The sequence below is a fragment of the Orycteropus afer genome, unplaced genomic scaffold, assembly GCF_000298275.1.
Source record: "Orycteropus afer afer isolate SDZICR_OR568_19922 unplaced genomic scaffold, OryAfe1.0 scaffold00177, whole genome shotgun sequence".
Taxonomy (NCBI): domain Eukaryota; kingdom Metazoa; phylum Chordata; class Mammalia; order Tubulidentata; family Orycteropodidae; genus Orycteropus; species Orycteropus afer.
This window is the reverse complement of record NW_006921764.1, coordinates 4,103,290-4,123,741: the sequence shown is the minus strand read 5'-3', so window position 1 is coordinate 4,123,741 and position 20,452 is coordinate 4,103,290. Positions and strand designations below refer to the sequence as shown.

Genomic DNA, 20,452 nt, shown 5'->3' with positions numbered 1-20,452 from the left:
TTTTTATTGTCCTCATTCATAAAAAGACTTTTCCTATAGTTATAGGCAGTCTTTTATGCATTTATTTAGAAATTAAAATGTTCCCAGTTTAAATTGTAACATATATTTTATATTTTTTAAAAATATGCCTTTATGCAAGATAATTCCATCTTTCATTTTCTTCTCAAAGAATAGTAATAATGTGAAAGTGTTGGCTTATTCAATACTCGTACTTATTGATGAACACTTACATATAATGTGTGATGCATTTACTTACATATCAAGTGATGAATAAATAAGTGATTCCCTCATTAACTTACACATTTAAATAAAAATAATCAACAATTCTAATGTGCTTGAGTGAGGAAGGCTCTGAAATCTTGTTTTTTCAAAAAATAAATGGGAATGTCTCTTTGAGATTAAGATACTCACTATGAGATAGAATGCTAATGTTTGAAGTGTGTGGTAGACAAGTCAGTAGTTACTTTAATAATCATCATTAAAAGTTGGATTATACACCTGTGTATATGAAAGCATACCATGACATTCTATTTTTGGTTTATGTCTGTCTTTCCTCATAGTGTACTTATATTTGCTTCCATACGATTTGCTTTAGAATTCTAGTTATTCTGTCTGGTTCCTCCCTGACAGTAATATTTTCCATCTGTCTTACTGCCGTGGTCTTTCAGTCCTTTGGGATGTTTCCTGCAACACTAGCTTCTGTGGTCACAAATATAGCCTTGGACCTCATTTTGTTTACATTGACTTCCTTTAGGAGAATTAGATTTCATTCCTTTAAAATGGCCCAGTGATCACCCATTAGGCCCCATGAGGAAACTACTTCCATCAAAGAAGTGATGCCCATATGTGGATTATATCAGATCAGTGATAGGAAAATTGGAAATAGGAAAATACAGACAATTTTCTAAATTTCTGTAGTATGTACATTGTAGTATTTCATGTATCTCTTGAAAACTAATCAAACTGAATGAAGCAAAAAAGGAATTGTTGGCTCATGTAAATGAAGAATCTAGACTTTTACTATGCTCAATCCAAGCACTCAGACAATGTAATCTAAAGCTGTCTCTTTCCATCTCTCAGCTATTTTCTTCAATAAAGTTTTCCCCACGTGGTGGCAAAGAACTTAACTAGCTCAAGGCTTATTTTGCTTTGCCTAACAGTCTCAGTGGGGTAAAAGGCTTTGTTCCTCAAATTCTACCAAAGTTTCTAGCTGTAGTTGCATATTGTCTCCTGAGCCAGTCACAGTAGGTACACTGAGTGGTCAGGACTGAATAGTGTGCCCAGGTTGGAGCTTGGGCAGAGGGCTTAACTATACTCAAACAGAAATGTTTAGTCATCTCAGAGGTGCTTTTTTGAGTTGCAGCAAGCAGCTTTGTAAATGGGCTTGCATCCCATGTGATCAGCATAGGACAGCTTTGAGTCGTGAATCTATAACTGGTGGAGAGAAGTTGGGAAGATATAGTGTCTATATCAGATAGCTGAGGGTGATTGCAACCTACTTCTTACTCCTAGGCTTTTATATTTGTTTTGGTAATCATGTTAGTAGGACGGAAAAATGTTCAATGGAGTAAATAGGAATCAGTAGGTTATTACGTCACAGTCCTCCCTGCGTTTTGACTCTGATAATCAGTTGCCATGGAGTTGATTTTGAGTTACAGTGATGTGCATCAGAGCAGGACTGTGTGTCAGAGTAGAATTGTGCTCTTTAGGGTTTTGGTTGACAAATTTTCAGAAGTAGATGCCCAGGTCTTCCATTCGAGGTAGCTCTGTGTGGACTTGAACCTCCAGCCATTGGGTTAGCAGCTGAGTGCATTGACTGATTGTGCCACCCAGGGACTTGCTTGACTATTCTGATACTCTGTATTTTAGGAATAGCTATAGTATTTAAGCTCTGCTCATCACCTTGTCAATGAAGCTGTCTCTGTTCTCATCCCCAGTACTCTGTTTCCACTACCCTGCTTTATCCAGTAACCACAACTGCTGTATTATGTATTTTCTTATTTGCTTATTTTCTCTCCTTTTCAACTAGAAAGTAAATTTCTTGAGGACAGAGTTGGGTTGGTGTTGCTTATCACTGTATTTCTACTGTCTAGAAAAATGCCTGCCATATAGTAGATAATAAATATTTGTTATATGAATGAACAAATGGAAATTGAAAAGTTAGTTTGAAATGAGATCAAATCATAGTTTCCAATTTTTTTATGTGATACAATTGAAGAAGTATTTCTATAGGAAATATTTGTCTCAGAGTCTAAAGAAAAAAAACACTCCTAAGATAATTGTTGTTGTTGTTATATGCCGTCGAGTCATACCCAACTCATAGCGACCCCTCCTTGGGTTTCCGAGGCAGTATCACTATGGAAGTAGATTGCCCCATCTTCCTTCCGAGGAGCGGCTGGTGGGTTTGAACCGCCAGCCTTCTGGTTAGCAGTCAAGTGCCTTAGCCACTATGCCACCAGAGCGATAATTAGCAAGTCATTTTTAAATAAACATCAATTTGATCACTAATCAAATATCAATTCTGTATCCAATTAAAGGAAATAAAATCAGTGGAGCATACACCTTGGGCTGCTTTTTCTTTAATTTGGCTGCAGACAAACTTCCTTGAGATTCATGATAGATATTACTAAGATTTCTGAGAAGAAGTAGGGTTGTCATTGGTGGCATCCAAATAGAATGGAATTATCTAGTCCATGTGGATATTTAAATGTAACCTTAGTCATAATGCTTTCTCTAACAAGATGAGCTATCTAGCTAGGATAATAAGAAATATGTTATCAGCCTTTAAGGACTGGAGAGAAAATTTAATTAAGTCTATGCCTTTAAGGATAGAAAGTGAACATATGGGAACAAAAGTGCTTTGAGTATAGAAGGGAAAAGAAACTTGAATTTATGCATCATTATTTTTCTCTTTAGTTTCAGACTGCTGGTTAGATAAATGTGAGTGTACCCCTGTGTTTCTTTTTGATGGATTATTTAGGAGTTTAGATGTTGTTTCTTGGCAAGGATTGTTAGAAAATGCTTCATTTTTCACATGTGTAAAATGAGACTCTTGAGATAGCAGTCTAGTTTTGAAAAGTCAGCTTTAGTTAAGTATAGGACAGAAGGAAGAGCATTCTATGCAGAATTTCCAACCGATATCATATAAGTGGGACTGCACACTGTGTTTGGAACAATTTGACCAAATTGGATGGCTGATGTATTGGAGAAGACAGAGAAAGGACTATAGAGACAAATAAGGATCCAATGAGAACTTTGAATGGGTTAAGTAGAGTGAAAGATATTTTATACAGTGGGAGGCCATTAAAGATTTTTGAAGAAGGGTTGTTAAATGTGAAGTAGTGTTTGAGTGAAGGGAGGTGGAAATAAAGCTTGCATAGCAATCAATTCCATGATAGTCACATTTGTTTTGGAAAGAGGACCTAGGAGAAAGTGTAGGGTGGTCAGGAAAGAAATTTATGAGGGCCAGATATGCAGGACTTGGTGGCTATAGGATGCAGGAGGGAGGGGTTAGAGAGGACTCAAGGATCACTGTCTTCTGCAGCTCAGAAAACAGTAGAAATAAAGAGGGAGGACAATGAACTGGATTTTTGGGAAAGAGAGTGAGCGCAATTTGAGACATGGTGATGGAGGTGAGTGCAGAATCCCAAGGCAGCGATGCCTCGCAGGGAGAGGTTTTAGAAGCAAGATCGGGGAAGAATTCAGGACAAGAGATCAGATTTTGGCATTATATACACAAAGTAGAAGCTTGAGATTTCTAAAGAAGAAGAGAAGGGAGGTCAAACTCGAATCTTTTAAGAGCCACATGTCTAGGGAATAAGAGGAATATAGGGAATATTGGGCATAAGAAAGGGAATGCCAAGAGATTGAGATGAGGCTTCAATTTTAAATAAGGTAGTTGGGTAAGGCTTCAATGAGAAGGTGACACTGAAGAATGACCTGGCAAAAAGTTCAAGCCAAGCTACAGATACCTAAAAGAAGAGTTTTCAAATATCTTAAATGTTTTTCTGGTTCACTATTGGCCTTAGGCAATAATTTTTCCTCATTAGGATTATTACTGACACATCTTTCAGAATCAATTAAAACTGAGAAAGTTACCAATATGTATGATGCTTTTTCAAAATCCATTTTTTAAAGATTTATTGGAGCTTTAGACTTTCTCTAAGAAGGAAGTCTGTAGTTCGGTATGGAGAGCTTCAGTGGAAACTAATATGACTTCATTTTCCAGCAGCTGTCATTCTGGGAAATGTCCAGAACATCCAGCTGTTAGAGACCAGGTCAGTTTTTGCAGTGATATGTTTGGGTGATCATTGTTTTGTAATCGACAAATACGTCACCTGCTGTCAGAGCTCACAGTTAGGAAACTGCAGATGAATGAAATCCCAACTTTAAAATTATTGAGTACAAGTATGCCTCTATAGCTACATACAGATTCCTGTTTGTGTTGAATTAAGATTTACTTCATTAATCCTCTTTTCCTTTCTACCCCACAGAAGGTTAAAGTTGCATTTTAAATTGTCTTCTGAGAGAAAAGATGACTTATCTTTTCCCAAAAATTATACTTGAAGTATTTTTAGAAAGACTTGTAGAAATGTATTCATAATGAAGATAAAGATTATACTTAGAAGCCAGTTTATAAAGAACAAGGGATTAAATTATGGTAATGGCAAATTAAGGAATGCTGGTGGGTTTTTTTTTTTTTTTGGTGGTTCATTGGGTAAAGTGCCCACTAAAAGGTCAGAAGGTCAGCAGTTGGAACCCACTAGCTGCTGCTCCATGGATGAAAGATGTGGCTGTTTGCTTCTGTAAAGATTACATCTTTGGCAGAGGAAGACATTGGGAGAAGCACAAGAGCTAAGGGCAAAAAAGATAAATACTATTACTTTGGTCATGTTGTCAGAGGGACCACTCCCTGGAGAACGATATCATGCTTGGTAAAGTGGAGGGTCAACGAAAACGCGAAAGGGGCCCTCAACAAGATGAATTGGCACAATAGCTTCAGTGATGGGCTCAGGTATAGCAAGGATTGTGAGGCTGGCACAGGACTGGGCAGTATTTCGTTCTGTTGTATATAGGGTCGCTATGAGTTAGAGATGACTCAATGACACCTAACAACAACAACAATTACATACATGAACCTGCAATAATAGCAATAGCAATATTCTACAAGTGGATACATAGATGTGCAAGCTGAACAAGTGTGGAAAGGTGAATGGGACTACATTCACAAACAAATATATATATATATATATATATATATATATATATATATATATGTTTGATGTAGGGTATTTCTACATATGTATTTAAATATGATGTAAATATCCATGAATATAGTAGAGCATACAGGGAGCAAATTTATGAAAACTTCTTGGCCATAACCAAGCGCCTTGAGAGAGTGAGTCACTGGGCCTGGAGCTCAGGACCATAGTCTCAGGGGGACATCAAGGTCAGGCATAATATAGTCCACAAAGACAATATTCTATGTCCTACTTTAGTGAGTAAAAGCTGGTGAGTGGCTGGCCAGCTAAGGTACAACTACTGCTTCCTCCCCATCTGGAGCAAAGAAGAGTAAAGAGCATCAAAGATGCAAGGAAACAGTCAGTCCAAAGGACTGATGGACTTCGTGAACCCTAGCCTCCACTACCAGAAGACCAGAAGAACTAGCTGGTGCCTGGCTACTATACATACCACTCTGAAAGGGATCACAATAGGAGATCCTGAATAGAGTGGGAGGAAAATGGGGAATAAAACTCAAAATAAGAAAAAAGACCAGGCTTACTTGTCTGACAGAGTCTGGTGGAATCCCTGAGACTATGACTGTTAGATAGTTCTTTAGGCCAAACAATAGGCCTGTAAGGTGAACAGTAACACCAGGCAAGTATGCATTCCTTAAAACAATCAACCATAGGAGATCAAAAGGGCAGTGTTTGTCCTGGGGTAAAGCTCAGAAGGTAGGAAGACATAGGAGAGATGGACATGATACAGGGTAGAAGTGGGAAGAGTGCTGTTACACTGTGGGAAATGCGGTGTCACAAAACAAAATGTGTATGTATTGTTGAATAGGAAACCAATTTTGTCTGTAGACTTTCACCCAAATCACAATAAAAACTTAGTACCTAAGGCATTTGACTGCTAACCAGAAGGTTGACGGGTCCCACCAGCCACTCTGTGAAGAAAGACTGGGCAATTTACTTCCATAAAGATTTACTGCCTTGGAAACCCAAAGGTGGTCACTATGAGTCAGAATCAACTTGATGGCAGTGAGTTTGATTTTTTTGTTTTGGAAACCATATGGGGCAGTTCTACCCTGTCTTATAGGTTCGCTGAGTCAGAATAGATTGGATGGCATTGGATTTGTTGTTGTTGTTGTTTGTTTCTTTTAATGGCAAATTGAATACTGTTAAAATTATTGGAACATTTCAGTAGACTGTGATATATATATTTTTTGGTCTTCTATTATTTTAGGTGACTCTAATATTTTTTTGGCTACCAAGCGGAATCAAATACACACCACTGAGTTGATTCTGACTCTTCGCAACCCTATAGGACAAAGTAGAACTGCCCCATATGGTTTCCAAGGGTGTGAGTCTTCACGGAAGGAGACCGCCTCATCTTTCTCCTGCAGAGTGGCTGGTGGTTTCGAACTGACGACTTTTTGGTTAGCAGCTCAATGCTTTAACCATTGTGGCACGAGATTTCCTTTGTGTGCTTAGAACAGGTCTTTTTCTATATCTCTAGTCTTAAAATAATAAAAGTCTATTTTGTAGAGAGACTCTGAAAATCATTATATACTATAATTAAGTACCTCTTAGGTTACTTAAATCAGACATTATCTGAGTAATTAAGGCAGAGTTTCTAGTTGATAAGCTACAAATTAGGGGGAGCTGTTAGAGAAAGCTCTAATACCATGAGCTTAAAAGGATTCATTATCAAGACTTCCTGGCCAGTTTAGAGAAAGAAATACATTGCTAAATATTGCCTGGAAAAGTACAAAGATGTGAAAATATACTACAAAAGTGTTTCTAACATTTTAGATTTAAAAAAAAAAAGGAAAAATCAGAAAATAAGAGAATTTAAATGTTGGTGTACAGTTCAATGCATGTTTTTTTTTTAAACTGGTTTAGGTTTTAAGTTTAGTGAACAGCAAAATACTCAGATTAAAAAAAAAAATATGTGCCTTCCATACCACAGACTTTGTCATATTGCCCTATTCATCACATTATAAAATCTTACTTCTTAATGCACTCAGCCTGTTTTGGCTGTTTTTTCTAAACCAGCCTGCAGATTCTTAGTTTATCTTGTAAGTTAGCAAATACTGTAATGAAATGCAGATAAAGTCTCTGATCTCACAGTTTGTAGCACCTTTGCTTTTGAGGTTTAGCAGTCAATTTTTAGATTTGCTGAAGTATCTATTTAGAAAACACATACTTTGTTCAGTATATTTAAATTAAAACTTCATCTTGATCAATTAGTTTTTTTCAGCTGGAAAAAGTTTGGTAGGGAATAGGTTCAAAAATGGATAGGTTTCAATAATTATTTTAATTTTCTCTACTTACATAATTTCTGGCTTACCTAATTTTAAAAATGAAAACTTAAACTTATCACTTTTGTGACTTTGCATTAAACATTTTTCTCTGCACGGGATGTGAGTACTTGTTAGCACTTTGAGAATGCTGTAGTATATAAGATTTAATTTCTGACCCCAAGAACTTATATTCTTGATAGCAATAATGGTGTATATCCTAATAAATAAAACATGTGGTCATATTTGTTAGTTACCAAAAAAACAAAAACAAAAACAAAAAACAAACAAACAAAAAAATCCCAACTGTTTCTTAAGTAATTATAGTCTTATTTGGATCACCAGGCTATAAGACATATTGGGGTATTTACTGGTTCATTTATTATCTCAGTAAATATTTTTTAAAATAACTTTCAGTGGTAGCTTATATTCACAGGGCAACACATTTCACTGCATACTTCTTGTATTGCCTATGTTATTTTTACCATGTATATATATTGCCTTTTATTCTGGTTACCTAGACGGCACATAACAACAACAACAACAAAGTGCTGCTCTGTCAAGACTATACCACCAATGAGATGGCTTGAACAAACAGGAGTTTATTCTCTTACAGTTCGGGAGGCTACAAGTCCAACTTCCAAGTGCCAGGCTCTAGGGGCTGTATGAAAGCCCCTTGACCTTGAACTTCAGCTCTGCCTCTTGCTCCCGGCCCACTGAAGATGGAGGCATCTTTTCACTCAGGCAGCTACTGGCTGCTGAGGCTGACATGCCCAAGATCGACAAATAAAATGACATGGTCCTAATGTTACCAAATCACACAGCAGGTTGTTAATTCAAGTCCATTGAAATTAATGGCTCTGACTGCCACTAACATGTCAGACATTCCCAGTTCTACATTTTCAGCTATAACATTCTCTTGAGCACCATATTTGTGTTCCTAGTTCCATCCTGGGCATGTCTACCTGTATGTTTTCATGCACCCAAAGTTTAGCATTTCTAAAACTCAACTCACCCTGCCCTGTTTCCCTCATTTATTTTCTAATTTAGATCACCATTTACATTTATAATCTAGAAATCTTACAGTAATTTTTTCTTTTCTACCATATTTACTCATTATGCTAAGTCTTACTGATTCTAAAACTATATTCCACTTTACTGATTTGGTTCTTTTTTTTTTTTTTTTTGCATGAAGTCTGCCTTTCATACTTTTCCTTGTGATGTAATAATCATCTTTTTGTCACAAGGCAATCTTTGTTTCCCTTATTATGGCTTGTTTTTGTTTCACTAAAATAGTTTTCTTCTTAAGCTGGCTAAGAGCATATATTTTAGATTTCAAATGTTTTCACCTGTTTCTTCTATTCATATTTTGGACATCTTATCAGAAGGGACAAGTCCCTGGAGAAGGACATGATGCTTGGTAAAGTAGAGGGTTCTTAAAAAAGACAAGGACCTCAGTGAGAAGGATTGACAAAGTGCCTACAACAAATGGGCTTAACCATAGCAATGGTTGTGAGAGTGGCACAGGACTGGATAGTGTTTTGTTCTGTTGTACACAGGGTCACTTTGAGTCAGAACTGACATGATGATGCCTTACAACAAGAGCATATATTTTGTATGTTCAAATGTTTTTGCTGTTTCTTATATTTGCTTGATTTTAGAGATAATATTTTAGCCCTTATGTTGATCCTGCTGTGAATAACAGTGTGGTTTTGTATTAGCCAGTGACTTTTCTTCTCTAACATTTCCTCTGTGTGCCATACTACGTGCAAGCCAGGAAAGTGCTGCTGCTGGATCTGATTTCTGGAATATTCCACAGGTGTGTTACTGGGATCCAGATTATGATACTTATTTTTATAATAGTAGCCAATAGTTATCATATAGTTCCCATATGCCATGCACTGTTCCTCATGGGACTTGTCTTTTAAGTGAGAGGAGACAGAAAATAATAAAAATGTGGAAGCACAGAAGATGGTATAAGATGATGACTGCTATGAAGAAAAAGCAGAAAAGTGGTAGAGGGAGTATCAGAGGTGATACAGCAGTTGAGTGCTCAGAAAGGTCTCACAGAGCAGGTAACATTTAAACAAGGACTTGAAGGAGCTGGAACAGTTAGCCATCAGATATCTGAGGGATGAGTATTCCAGGCAGAGGAAACAACAAGAGCAAAAGTTTTGAGTAAAGGGGAGGATGGTAGAGATAACATATGGTCAAAGAGATGTGGAATTGATCTCATAGGGCCTTGTTATATCATCTCATTTACCTGTTGCTGTTAAGTCAATTCCAGTAACTCCATGAAGACCTATAATTCATATTTTGAAGATTAGAAAACCCAGGCTTAAGTTGCTTAAATTACTTCCAGAGGCCACCAAACTAAGTGCTGGAGTCAGCGTTTGAATCACCCAATCTAACTCCAAATGGTATTTAAAGGTCAAAGGATTTTGAACAGAATTTTAATCTTGTCTTTTGAGTAATGGGCTATTTTTACCAAAAAGGAAAACAATAACAACAAAAAATTAGAGTATTGAGTTAGAAGAATATTAAAATGGAAGCTTCTGTTGAAGCCCCAAGATAAGAGATGGCATACTCCACAGTGAGGTGGAATTTTTCAATGATGTAGAATTTATAAAGAAGTTAGAATTTATAGAGAAGTCTGAATTAGTCAGACATCAGTGCTTATAATAAGGAACACTGGAGGAGGAGCAGTTAGGTGTGTGGTGGGTCTAGGGCGATGGAGTTGGTGTATGTAGTCAGCAGTGTCATGTGAAGTTATAGAGAGGCCTGTTCAGTGGGATAACTGAGAAGAGACTATTGAGTTGGGCAGTTTGTCTTTTGAGAGAATAATTTTGGTAAAGTTCACAGAATTGGAAGCCAAATTATATTGCATTAAGAAATGAATCAGAGGTGAAAAAATGAAGATAGCTGATACAGACTACTTTGTCAAGAAGTTTAATAGTGAAAATATAGAGAAGTAGGAGGTTTGTGGGAAGATTGGTTTAAGATGGGGGGAAAATGAGTATGAAGATCTCCCAGTAGAGAGGAAAAAAGGAAGATATTAGAGAACAGAGCCAGGTACATGCAGGAAGAGAGAGAATCGAGGAAGAGGGATTTGTCATCTGGGGTATGAGAGAAGGGAAAATGAAGTGAGGGGATGTTGTTGTATGTGGTAGCCCTTTCTGACTCATAGTGACCCTACAGGACAGAGTAGAGCTGCCCCATAGGGTTTTCTAGGCTGTAATCTTTATGACAGAAGGTTTTTTTTCTCCTGCAAAGCAATTGGTGGGTCCAAACTGCCAACCTTTCAGTTAGCAGCTGAGCACTTAACCATTGCACCACCAGGGCTGCTTAAGGCTGCAGAAATGTCTGTTCAAGTCCTTGGCCCATCCTTCTTTTTTTAAACATTGTGAGTTTGGTGAAAATTTACAGAGTAAATTGGTTTTCCATTCAATAGTTAATACACATTTGTTTCATGACATTGATTGCAATCCCCATGATGTAACAGCTCTCTTCTCACTTCTTCCCTGTGGTTATCACTTCCCTTTGTCTTTCTTTCCTATCCATTCCTGCCTTCTGAGCTTTATCCCTGGACAAATGCTGCCCTTTTGATTTCATATGGTTGATTGTATTAAGGTGTACCCGCCTCCCTGGTGGTATTGTTCATGTCATAGGCCTGCCCAGCCACTCAAAACCAGGCCCAGCAAGTTGACACATAGCCTTAAGTACCGCAGCTGGGTACCATCTAGTTCTGGTCTCAGGGTCATGGAGGCTGAGGCTCATGTAGTACACTAGTCCCTTGGATTGTTTCCATATGTCCCTGATTATCTTCATTCTTCTTTGCTCCAGATGAGGAGAGAACAATAGTTGTCCCTTAGATGGCCAGTCACAAGCTTTTCAGACCCTAGTTGCTACTCACTAGAGTAGGATAGACTATAGAACTTTGTTATGCTAGTTGGCTTCAAAATCCCCCACAACTATGATCCTGAGCCAACAGGCCCAGCAACCCACTCCCTCAAGTTGTTGGGGTATGGCTAACAAGTTTTCATAACTTTGCCTTGGCTCATTTTTAAATTAGCTTGTTAGTCTTTTGGTTATCAACTTTAAGAGTATTTTTTATATATTCTAAATATTAAACCCTTTTCTGGTATATAGTTTTCAATTCTTTTTCATTTCTGTTGGCTGTCTTTTCACATTTTTGATGATACCTCTCGATGCATAAAGGTTTTGTTTGTGTTTTTCTTGATTTTTGTCTGTGATCCTTGGTGTGGTCTTTGTTTTCCTTCATATCTTTCTTAATCTGCTGAATGGTGTTAAATATAATTCTTTTCAATTCTTTATCAGGTAGTTACAATATCTTTTCTTCCTCTGAAAGATTTTCTGGCCCTGTATTTTGGTCACTCACTTGAGCTATTTAGTCCTGTTTTTTATGTGATTTGATATTGTGTGTTGTTTCCAAGATGTTGTTGTTGTTGTTGGTATGTGCCGTTGAGTCGGACCCGACTCATAGCGACCCCTTCTTGGGTTTCCGAGGCAGTATCACTACGGAAGTAGATTGCCTCATCTTCCTTCCGAGGAGTGGCTAGTGGGTTTGAACCGCCAGTCTTCTGGTTAGCAGTCAAATGCCTGAGGCACTACACTACCAGAGCTCCCAAGACATTGTAGTATTATTTGTTGTTGTTGTTGATTGTATGTTGGTTTGCTTCACCCTACTTTTTTTGTTTTGTTTTGCACTACTCTCATCACTAGTTTGGCAGAATTGGGGTGTTTACCACCTGTCACCAGGTGCATTTGATATTAGGTAGGAGGGTGGGCACAAGTTTCTGATCATAGGTTTTGTAGAGTAGCTGAAACCAGGCTGGGCAGGTGTTGGCTACCACCTGCCATTGATCCAATGGTTCTGGAGCAGGTGGTGGCAGTTGGCTAGTAGGTGGGGCAGCAGGTTTGGTGAGTATGGTTGGGTAAAGTTGCTGGCTCTTGATATATGGAGGGAAAAGAACTAAAAGTGGCATGGGGAAGGAAGCAAAAAAAGAAAAGAAAAAAAGGACATGGAAGAAGGAAGAAATAAGACAAAAAAAAAGAGAAAGTAGGAGGGAAAAAAAAAAGTGTCACAGCTTCAGCACAAGCTGCGCTGCCAGACACACAGGTGTGGCAGGTTTGCTGAATGGAGTTGATCCCTCCTGCCTGACTGGGATGAAAGAAGAGGAAAAAAGTAGGGAGGGAAGAAGAAGAAAAAAAGAAAAAAGTTGTAGAGAGAAAAAATAACAACAACAAAAAAAAAAAAAAAAGAAAAGAAAAGGAATATGGGGGGAGGGGAAGTGACACAGCACCAGTGCAAACTCCAGTTGTAGTCGTTTGAGGCAACAGGTTCACAGTGCTCCAGCTGCCGCAATGTGCCTTAGGTTACGAGGCGAGTGCAGTAGTGGGTGGGAGCTGTCAGGGGCGAGGAGGAGGTGGGCCTGGTGGAACAATAGGTAGGGGAGAAATAGTTGGGGTGGAGGCCTGAATGGCAACCAAATGTTTGGGGTGAGATGGGCCATGCTTCTAGTCACCAGGAGCTTGTGTGGAATACAGGGGCCCATCATACCTCTTTGGTCAAAAGTCACATGTATAAGTGAAGGTGTCATCCTGGGTGAGCAGCTCCAGTGTTCCTGCCCTAACTGCAACACTACTTTCAATAATTTAAAATGACCGTGCTGTCCTGGGTCAGTTGGCACTTAACCATTCGGTATGTTTCCTCATTCACCGTTTTGTTGAGTTTCCAATAATCGGTATTTGATCCTTTCTCTTGAAGCCCAGAGTTCCAGGATTGTCACTTGGTTTCTTGGGTCTCTGTTGTAGAAGATCTGGGGTGCATATCTGCCTAGTCTGCCATCTTGGGTCCTTCTTGGGACATAAAAGTTAAATGTCTACAATGTCTTGCTTTTTTCCCATTTATGAAATACAAGGTGTTATCTGAGGAAATTAGGAAGAAATATGATTTCCATTTCCTTTTAGCAGGATTTTAATGTCTTTTATAAGATTTGTTTGATGAGCATAGCTTTGCAGCTTTAATTTTATATTAAAGCATAATATAAATAAAGAAAAATGTCCCTAAGATAAAGTGCATATGTATTAGATAGGATTTGTGCCAGGCTGGATGTTGTTGCTCTTGGGTGCTGTCAAGTCGATTTTGACTCATGGTGACCCTGTATGCAACAGGACAAAACCCTGCCCTGTCCTGCACCACCTCCCAATCCTTGCTGGGCTTGGCCTCATTATTAATTGCTGTGCCAGGCAGGATAATCATCTCCTAATATATCAGGGGACCTCTGGTAGCATAGTGCCTAAGGCACTTGACTGCTAACCAGAAGGCTGGCGGTTCAAACCCACCAGCCACTCCTCGGAAGGAAAGTTGGGCAATCTACTTCCGTAGTGATAATGCCTCGGAAACCCAAGGAGGGGTCACTATGAGTCGGGTCTGACTCGATGGTACATGACAAAAACAACAACAACAATATATCCAGATTCTAATCCCTGCAGTCTGTGGTTGTTAACTTTCATGGCAAAAGGGAATTTGCAGATTTGATTTAATTTCAGGATCTTGATATGGGGAGATTGTCCTGAATTATCTGGGTGAGCCCTTTAGACTATAGAAGGAAGAAGGGGATGGGGCAACAGAAACAAGATGCCGGGTTGCTGGCTTTGACAATGGAGGAAGGGGTCACAAGCCAGAGCTGGCTTGGAGGAATTCTGCAAGGAATTCCGGCAGCCTCTTGAAGCTGGAAGAGGCATTTGATAGATTCTCCCTTGGAGCTTCCAGAAGGAATCAGCTCTAATGAACTCTTGACTTTAGTCTAGTGAAAGTGGGTTTAGATTTCTAACCTCCTGAAATATAAGAGTACATATTTGTGTGGGTTGAAGCCACCAAGTTTGTGGTTATTTGGTATAGCCGCAAAGAAAACTAATACATGGTCTGTGTTACCTGCTGAGACAAATGTCTGTGTTAGCCCTCAATGCAATGTTAAGTAGGAACAATATGTATGTAGTCATTTGCCCTTTATGCTTTATTTGTGACATCAGGTCATTAAAGACAGACTTCCAGGCTGATATGTCCTGTCATTTCCAACCACTTGTCACCAACTTTATCACAAAACTATCTAGAAAGCAAGGCTGCTGTTGTCAATTTCAGACTTTTCCTATGAGTCTCACTCAATCAATGGAATCTAGCTTGCAAGCATTATTTTATGGTGGAGACAGCTTTTCCAACTGTGACAGCTGTAAGGAGCTTGGTGCTGACAGAATCTGACCCCCATGTTAACCTCCATATCACTTACAGAAGTTTGGATAAGTGACAGTCTGTCTTAGTGATTGTCCATTCAATTCATTCTTCTTCAGGTAAATGATCCATAGCTGTGTATGGACTCTATTTGGGACATTTTCCTACACATACACAATTTCTGATTAATAAGGACATCTAAACAACAAATACTGGTATTACAGGAGGTCCCCGGGTTGTGAACATCTGACCAATGTACAGCCCATAATTACAAACCCACTCCCAGAAAGCCTGGTTAAAAATTCTAGGCACATACAATTATTTTTAATAACAAACAGACACTACTTTGTGAAGTGAATCAAAACATTATTATTATTATTACTGCATTAGTGTATTAAAGATGTTTTAGTGCATCTGGAAGTGCTTCTTTACTGTTTTTTTTTTTTTTTAATGCATAGAAAGTATACTACATACTATATATGAAGAGAAACATTTGACTAACTGACATTAGATACAAACTGTACCTAACTATTCTGATTTACATACAAATTTGATTAAAGACAGATTTAAGAACAGAAGTCTTTCGTAATCTGAAGACTGCTTGTATTTTCTTCAACAATAGAGTTATGGTAACTCTGTACCAAGAGAGTCTGTGAGAGCTAGTGGGTGGGAAGTCAGATGGCTACTGCTACCTACCTAGTTGTCACACCATTTTTCTGCTTCTTTAGTTCTTGTTCCCTACTGCCTTTCCTTCCTGTACAATAATGTATGCTCTGTAAACTTCACCATTTTGCTACCCACACATCACCTCTTATCTAGATTAAAAGCGAAGGAAATTTCCTTTCTGTTTACCCAAAACCAGGGTCTGTTAAATATTTAGTGTGTTAGAATTAGAATGTATATTTTCTAGAGGGTCAAAAACTTGATTTTTCTTTTACCGTTAAATTTTTTTAAATGGAAGCTTTCTATTATTGTGTTACCTCTTACGACTTATTCCCCCCTAAAATACTGAAGGGAATATTATTTTACTTTTTGGGTGACATTTGATTGACATTGGTAAAAATAGTTATTTCTTTAAATTCACTCATATTCGAGATATAATTTTATGACTTTTGGATGACGCAGCCCAGAATTAAGTCAACTGAGGTTTCAGTACTGATTCATCCAAGCCAGAGTTCACAGTTGGGTTTCATATCTCTGTGCCAGGCTGAAGTCAACAATCTTTGTGTTATAACACGCAAGAGTTGGTATTACGACACTCAAGAGGGGCCGAAGTCATGGTCTCTTTTGGTTTTAAAAAAAAAAAAAAATTTGTGTGAAGTCACTCTGATTCATGACGACCGCACACGCATCAGAGTAGGACTGTGCTCCATGGAGTATTCAGGGGCTGATTTTTTTGGAAGTAGATTGCCAGGCAGTTCTTTCGAGGTGCCTCTGGGTGGACTCCAGCCTTTTAGTTAGCTGTTTAGTGTTAACCATTTGAGCCAACCAGGGACTGCCTCTCTTATAGTTAGGGCTTATATTAATCCATTGCTGAAACAATGTTACCACACATTTAGTGGATTAAAGTAACACATTTATTCTCTCACCATTTCTGTGTGTCAGGAATCTGGACATGACTGTTCTATTTACAGAGGCAGGTTATCAGGACTTTCTTCTGTGGTGCTGCTGGGTTTGTGCAAACTGCCAGCCTTTTACTTGCAGTTGTTCAGGCCACCCAGAAACCTCCTGGGAGTTCTCAGGGCCAATTAGGTGGAGGAGGCACCACGATTTTGTTACTGTAACTTGCTGTCTTTTTTTTTTTTTGCTTTTATTTATACCTTTACATCCTTTTTATATCCTTTTTTATTTATACCTTTAAAAATACATTTACTATCATGTTAATGGCGTTTTGTGATGGAGGAAAAGTATGGGCATATGTATGTGTGTTCAATCTGCCAGTTTTTTCTTATGAAGTCCTGGAAAACATTCTCTAATTTGAAGGGATGGTAGAGACATACCACTATTGTAGAGAATTAGCTACAGAACCAAGAGGCAGCTTCTCAGCTCCTAGTTTCTTGGCCTGGCTTGGGAATGCCATTACTAAACTGGGAAATCTCTTCTCCTGATGAGATGAGGCAGAACTAAAATCTAATTTAGCTTTTTTTTTTTAAACTGGCACACTTTCCATTAGGAAGTATATATATTTATAAAATTTATATATTTAGAAATTGTATTCATAATATAAAATTATATATTTTTTCACTTTTTGTGTACAGAATAGCACAGATGTTGTGCTAGAAATGTTGAATTGTCTTGGGTTGGTTGCCTCCCCCTGGGGATGCTTATATCATTCTATTTTTAAACCTAAGCCAAATACTATGCTTGTCCCATGTAGAGCCTCCCAATCACCCTTCCTCATTGCATTCTCAGCAACTATGCAGAGGAAAAAAGCCTCCATCTGCCTGTGGAGAGAGGAAGCCAAATTATCCCTCCCACGTTAGCCCACAGAGGACTTTCCTTACTGTTTTATGCATCAGCCTCCAACCCACCTGTCAGAGAATTGGGCTGATTTTGTTCATACTTTCTGTTCTTATTTACACATCTATTTTGGTGTTATTTAACTTCTATTTAGGAACAAGTTACAAACTTTGGGCCTACAGCAAAGTCAAGCTTGAAATTAACTTACTTAAAAACTCGATATGTGTTACTGATTTTAGCAATGATACTGTTCTTCCTGAGCCACTCTCCTTTGTAATTTAAATGATTGTACAAACTTATCCAATGTCATGGCTGTTATTCAGGAACTGATCACAGAAAACAATAGGTACATAATACCTTATATCCCAAACCAAAGTTAAAATAATCCTGTATTAAAGTTCTTAATTTATCAAACTTTTATGGCACACTTACATATGCCCAATATGCCATGCTTTGTGTTAGGTACTAAGAATACAAAGATCTGGCCTTTATAGAGGTAGCAAGGAGACATATTTGTTAAGAAATTGTAAACAAGCAGGATCATAAGAGCAATATAGTCATATATCCTGGGAATAGAGTACAAAACAGGGAATGACTAAATCTCCCAAGAGAGCAAGATAAGGTTCAGAATGACTTCACAGAAGTGGGGAAGTTTGACTTAAATTTAAATGAAGAAAAGGATTATGAAATGTGAGCAGGGAAGGAAAGGAGGAAGTAGCCTGTGTGAAGGCAGGAGGCTTGAAGGATGAAGCAGTATAATATATTTAGGGAATACTGAAGCATAAAGGAAGAAGAAGGAAGGTGCCCATATCACATAGTAGACAACAGTTAAAATTTAAAAAACTGTATGAATTTTGAGAACCAATAGAATGTAGTTAACTAAGTTTCTTTTAAAAAGATACCAGTAATTCTGAACCCATTAGACATGTTATCTTTACTATTATAAACAATCAACTGAAACCTCAGAGGTCACTGTGACAGTTAACTTTTGTTGTATAATATTCCACCCCAAACTTCGTGGCTTAAAACAGCCACCTGTTTTAAAGCTCACAGCCTGCAGTTTGGCCATCTGGGCTGGGATCATCTGGGTAGTTCTTCTAGTGTGGATTGGTTCAGCTCATCACTGCCGGCCTGGTTCATGTCACGGCATCCAATCGGTAGATCAGCTAGAGCTGCTGATTAGTGACCTCGGCTGAGGTAGCCAGGATGCTAGCGCTGCTCTCACATGGTCTTTTACCCTCCAGCAGGCTAGCTGGGGTTGGCTCACATGGCAGTCTCAGGCTCTGAGAAAATGAGGACATGTGGAAGTCTTTAAGAGGTTGGGGTTTGGGACTGACTCCACAGTACTTTCATCATAGCCTTTGAGCAAAACATGTCATGAGGCTAACCCACATCAATGGGTAGAGAAATACAGACTTTCTCTCTCTCTCTCTCTCTCTTTTTTTTAAAATACTTTTATTGTGGTGAAAACATACACATGTCATTCACCAACATAACAACTTCCACATTTACAGCTTATGAACATTGATGATATTGATATTTTTCATGTTGTGTCACCATTATTGCTATCCTTTTCCAAAATATTCCACCATCACTAGCATAAACTCAGGGTACCATGAACAAAGGCTTCCACCTTCCCCCCTCCCTTCTACCCCTGGTAACTACTAATAATCCTTTGATAGATATGTGTGTGTGTGTGTGTGTGTGTGTGTGGGTGTATTTGGTGGTAAGGCACTATACCAGGGATAGGAAGGGAGGGAAGGGAACCAAAACGTTGATGGTTCAAAGCCACCAGCTACTCCTCAGAAGGAAGACTGGGCAATCTACTTCCATGGTGATATAGCCTCGGAAACCCAAGGAGGGGACACTATGAGTTGGGACTGACTTCATGGCAGGGAGTTTTTTTTTTTAAATATATAGACACACACATACCAGGAGCTCTAGTGGTGCAGTGCCTAAGGCATTTGAGTGCTAACCAGAAGATTGACGATTCAAACCCACCAGCTACTCCACAGAAGGAAGACCAGGCAGTCTACTTCGTAAAGATTTACCACCTCAGAAACCTAATGGGGGTCTCTATGAGTTGGAATTGACTTGATGGCAGTGGGTTTGGTTTGCTTATATATATATATATATATATATATATATATATGTGTGTGTGTGTGTGTGTGTGTATGTGTGTGTGTGTATATATATATATATATATATATATATATATATGTATGTATTTATGACAGACAGACAGACTCACTGCCATCAAGTCAGATCTGACTCACAGCGACCCCTCCTCGGGTCCGAGGCATATCACTATGGAAGTAGATTGCCAAACCTTTTTTTTTTTTCCTATCGTTGTTGTTGTTGTTATGTGCCGTCGAGTCGGCCCCAACTCATAGCGACCCCTCCTTGGGTTTCCGAGGCAGTATCACTACGGAAGTAGCATATCTAGGAATTTTCCCTCCCTTCCTATCCCTGGTAACCAACAAAGAAAGTTTCCTTCCATGTATAAACCTTTCCTTGACTTTTTACAGTAGTAGACTAATAAAATTTTTTTCTTCTGTGATTAATTTATTTCACTCAGCATACTGTTCTCCAAGTTCTTCCATATTATGTGGTGTTTTGCAGATTCTACATTATTTTTTGGTTTGAGTATATATATATATATACTTATACACACACACATATTTATTTATTTATATATAAATTTGTTTTTTCAACACATCTAGGAATTTTCCCTCCTCTCCTTTCCTAGCCCTGGTAACCCACAAAGAAAGTTTCCTTCCATGTATAAACCTTTCCTTGACTTTTTACAGTAGTGGACTAATACAATTTTGTCCTGTTGTGACTGACTTATTTCACTCAGCATAATGTTCTCCACATTCAACCACATTATGCAGTGTTTTGCAGATTCTACATTATTTTTTAGGGTTGCATAGTATTCCACTGTGTGTATACACCACAGTTTGGTTATCCATTCCTTGGTTGATAAACACTTGGGTTGTTTCCATCTCTTTGCTATTGTGAATAGTGCTGCAGTGAATATGGGTGTTCATATATCTGTTCATGTCCTGCCTCTCACTTCTTTAGGATATATAATTAGTAATGGGATTGCTGGTTAAATGGTATTTCTTTTTCCAACTTTTTAAGGAACTGCCTGATTTCCACAGTGGTTATATCATTTGACAGTCCCACCAGCAGCATATAAGAGTCCCACTATC

General features: G+C 38.4%; 1 protein-coding gene across 1 annotated transcript in view; it reads left to right on the top strand.

The window, feature by feature from the left end:
• The window catches only part of ANKS1B (ankyrin repeat and sterile alpha motif domain containing 1B), a 1,816,017-nt gene that overhangs the window by 426,343 nt on the left and 1,369,222 nt on the right, over positions 1-20,452 (top strand). The window lies entirely within an intron of this gene.